The following is a 4892-nucleotide window of genomic DNA, read 5'->3' as shown; positions in this document are numbered from 1 at the left end:
ATGAGGCCATCCCACACATCCGTGGTGAGCTCAGCGGGTTTGCCACGCTCATATCCCTTCACGATCCAGTCACCCTTCCAGTTGGAGACCGTGTCCAACACGCGAGCTTTCGCCTTCGCGTAAAACTGTTTCCTCACCCTCTCAGTGACCCCCATGGACCAATGATATTTTTGCTGCAAAAAAAATTAAATTAATAATTAGTTTAAAAAAGTATATATAAATCATGAAAAAATAAAAGTACATATAATTAGTTAAAAGTAACTTACATCGTAAATTTTGAATCACGTCTTTCTGATGTAGATCGGCGTCTTTCTCCAGTTCGGATGTGGCATGGAGAAGTAACCTTTGATCGTGTCGGTTACGTCTGATGCAAGACATCCATCAACCCCAAACCTGAAAAAAAAAATTTAAGTATAAATTATTTATTAACGTTATAAAAGAATTGAAAAAAAATTAATGTAACATACCACAAAGTTCCGTCCGGTCGGTCGGGGTCTATGACTGGTAAACCTTCTCTGCCTGGCTGATGGAGAAGGTCCTCGACAGTGTACTGCGAGTAAGGAGCACTCGGAGGCACCATCAAATCGAGATGAATCTCGGCGGGCATCGGAGGAGCCATCGGAGGAGGCACAGGAGGAGGCATCGTCGGAGGAGCCATCGGAAGAGGCACATGAGGTGCACTAGAAGAAGGCGACCGAGAGACTCTCTGAGAACACTGAGTCTCGGGGACAGTCTCCGGATCCGAAGATCCGGGAGCTGAAGAAGAACCGAGAGCTGAAAAAGAACCGGGAGCTAAAGAAGACGGGTCTAAACGACTACCAGGCTCACCGAACATCTCTCGGTAATGGGGAGTAAGTCTGTTCTTTCGAATCGTCTGGAAAAAAATATTTTTAATTTTTAAAATTAACATCAACAGTAATTATCAAATTCTATAAACCTATCAAAATTCCCTACACTAACCACCTAATCAACACTAATTAACATAAAATCCGTAAACCTATCTAAATTCCATACACTAACCATCTAATCTATCCTAAACTAATCAAATTAGAGAGGAATTAGAGAGACTTACCATTGCTACGAAATAGAGAGGAAGTGGAGAGGAATTTGAGACGAAATAAAGAGTGAGCGCTCGGGAGTATATATAAGAGACTACATGTCCTCGTAATTTCCTTGTAAAGTTACGAGGAATTACAAAGGCCCGCGTTTTACTATACGAGGAAATAGCGAGGCCCGCGTTTTACTATACGAGGAAATAGCGAGGCCCACGTTTTCAGATAACGAGGTCTTTACGACGATTCTGCATTACGTGGAATTAACGAGTCCTCCCTTTACGAGGAATTAGAGAGGCCCGCTTTTCTATAAATACCCACAAGTTTCCTTCTCAAATCACACACAAACTCACAAATCACACACTATCACAAATCACACACTATCTCAAATTAGAAAGATTTGGAAAAAAGGAGAGGAGAAGAAAGATATTGGAACACATGTGGGCTAGACTTACGTAGGTCTCGCCACATGTGATTCCAATATCTTTCTTCTCTTCTCTTTTGTTCTAGTTTTTATTCTACGAAGAATTAGCAAGGCCCGCGTTTTCCGATTACGAGGTATTTACGACGATTTCCTCTTACGTGGAATTACCGAGCACCGCGTTCTTTATTTTTTTATTTCGTCGTTATTTCCTCGTTAAAGTACGAGTTGTTTACGACGATTTCTGCTTATGTAGAATTAACGAGTCCCGCGTTCTTTATTTTTAGGGTTCGTCGTAAGTTCCTTTTTACCATACGAGGAAATAACGAGGATTATGTTTAAATCCCTAAAATCAGAAACTCAAAACCCCAAACCCCATCTTCCTTATCTTCTACTTCATATATTCCAAACCCCAAACCCATCTTCCCTTTAACCTCAATATATTCTTTAACCTCAATCTATTCTGTCCATTCCAAACCCCAAATTCTAAAACCACAATTCCTTAACTTATAATCTCAATATATCTTATTTCTAAAACAAACACTCATTACCGTACAGAAAATCAAATACATAAATACATCAATCGGACACATCGACATTCTCGTCATCACTAGAAACATCATCATTTTCATTAAAATCGTCTTCAACAGCTTCGTCTGTGGCATTTTCGGTAAGATCTTCGTACTCGTGATTATACGGATCAATGAGAAGTATGTCATCAATTTCTTGTTCAGGTTCCTCGACTTCATTTATCTGTTCTTCTTGCAATGGTGATTCTTCTCCACTGATGATTCATCCTCGAGGTGTAACTTTGATCACGGCTAACCAGTTTATTCCCGATTCTCTTATCCGAGGGTATGGAAGGAAGCTAACTTGGTCTGCTTGTGAAGCTAAGATGAAAGGCTCGAATTTGTTGTACCTGTAAAAATAAATAAAACATATAAATTAATTTATTTTGCTCAAGTATGGCGAAAAAAGAATTTGTTGTACATCCGTCCACCATTGACATCAACTACACCTAATTTGTTAAACCGAACACCTCTGTTGATGACGGGGTCGAACAATTCACATTTGAAGAGGATGCATTTCAGCTTCAATATTCCTGGGAATTCGACTTCAATAATCTTCGTCAAGATCCTGTAGAAATCGGTTTCCGCTTTCACACATATTCCATAGTTACTGGTTGCCCGTTGTCTACCATTCTCATATGTGTGAAAAGTATAGCCTCGTGTGAAATACATTTGTGATGTGGTGACCTTTACAAGTGGAGATTGAATTACTTCGTGTAACCACTTAGGATAATCTACATCATCGTCATAATCAACCTGCAAAAAAAAAGAGAACGTTGAAATACAGATCAAGTGTGAAAAAAGAGTTTGATCGACCTGAAAAAATTAAGAGTTTGAGTTAATACATGATTCTTCAACCACTTAATAAAGTGTTGATCTTTCCTTTTGTCTACGTCACTTGCGGATATACCTGAGAATGTTTCTTTGACTTGAGAAACAAATAGGCTGTAAAATCACATTTTATATTAATTAATCTTTGGCAATTATATAATTTATATTTATATGTGTTTAGAAGGGTCCATATATGTTACCTTTCAAAATAACGCATCAATGGATCCTCGCAATTGAGTAGAATATAGGTGTGTGCACTATGAACGTCTTCTTCACTCGACCACCAAACCTCTTTTGATTTTCCACCGAGTCGCCCAATCTGGCTAAAGATGTCTGGAACACCAGCAACTACATATGTTGGCGCGACACCACCATCATCATATCTTCTTGGAGCTCTTTTTCGGGTACATACTTTTGACGCAAAGTAGTACGATGTGAAGTGAGAAGTTTCTTTCATCAAACTTCCAGTAATTATAGAACCTTCAACTTTTACGAGGTTCTTTGCTTTTCCCTTCAAATATATTATGGCTCACTCATACTGATACATCCATCTGTAATGTACAGGTCCACGAAGCAATACCTCATACGGGAGGTGGACAGCTAGATGCTCCATGACGTTAATAGATCCCAGAGGAAATATCTTCTCCAAGTTACACAATAAGATGGGAATATTCTCCTGAAGCTGTTCCACGACTGTGCTCAGATCCCTGAAAAATGCTCTGCCTATTTTATATTTCAAAAAAAAATTAAACACATTATTAGTCATATATTATTGCAAACTAAACCATTATAAAATTACTGCGCTATAATATACTACCTGCAAGTGCTTCAGGTACGTTTGTTGGAAGTAGCTCCGCAAATGCAAAGGGCAGTAATCGTTGCATAAAGAAAAGACATGACAATCATGACTCTTCATCCCGGAGAACTTTTGACCATTTTCAACACATCTAGAGAGATTTGAAACATACTCATCGGAGAACTTCACTTCTGATGCCACCCACTTGAACAAGACCGACTTTTTTCTGAAGACAATCTGAATATCGGAACGGGAACTTGTCCATTGCTTTTTATATGTAACTCACTTCTTGAGAAAATATCCGGCAAGTCCAACCTCGATTTTATGTTGTCTTTTGTCTTCCCTGTGACATTCAATATTGTATTCATGATGTTCTCAAATAAATTCTTCTCTATATGCATCACATCGAGGTTGTGGCGCAGAAGAAGATCCTTCCAATATGGCAACTCCCAAAATATATTCTTCTTGTGCCAGTTATGATGAACACCGTAAGAATTAGGCATATTACGAGGGACATGCCAATTACCACCACAATGAACTGTTTCGTTAGCTCCGTAGTAGTCGATTTGCGCTTCAATTTGTTCTCTAGTTAGATATGGAGGAGGAGTGTCTCTCACAACCCTTTTGTGCCTAGACAAATTCTTGTTTCTTCGGTACGGATGGCCAATGGGAAGAAATCGATGGTGAAAATCGAACCAACTTGTCTTCCTACCATTCTTCAGTTGAAACGCATCTGTCGTTCCATTACAATATGGACAAGCTAATCTCCCATGTGTAGTCCATCCAGACAACATCCCATAGGCATGAAAGTCACTTATGGTCCACAAAATCATCGCTCGCATCGTGAAATTTGTCTTCGTTGAGCAGTCATACGTCGTCACCCCTGTTGACCACAAATCCTTCAACTCTTTTATCAGTGGTTGCAGGAAAACATCCAGAGACCGTTTTGGATGGTTTGGACCAGGTATTAAAATGATCAAGAATAGCAACTCCTGTTGCATGCACACCTCCGGTGGCAGGTTGTATGGCGTAAGAAAGACTGGTCACAATGAATATTGTCTCCCTGGCATTCCGATTGGACTAAATCCAAATGTGAGTAATCCGAGATACACATTCCGACTATTGCTAGCGAAATCCGGATGTACTTTGTTAAAATGTTTCCAGGCTCTTGCATCTGATGGATGAGTCATCTCACCATCCGTCTGAGTATGCTCGGCATGCCA

Source organism: Brassica oleracea, chromosome C9, assembly GCF_000695525.1.
Source record: "Brassica oleracea var. oleracea cultivar TO1000 chromosome C9, BOL, whole genome shotgun sequence".
Lineage (NCBI taxonomy): Eukaryota > Viridiplantae > Streptophyta > Magnoliopsida > Brassicales > Brassicaceae > Brassica > Brassica oleracea.
Note: the sequence above shows the minus strand (reverse complement) of the source record.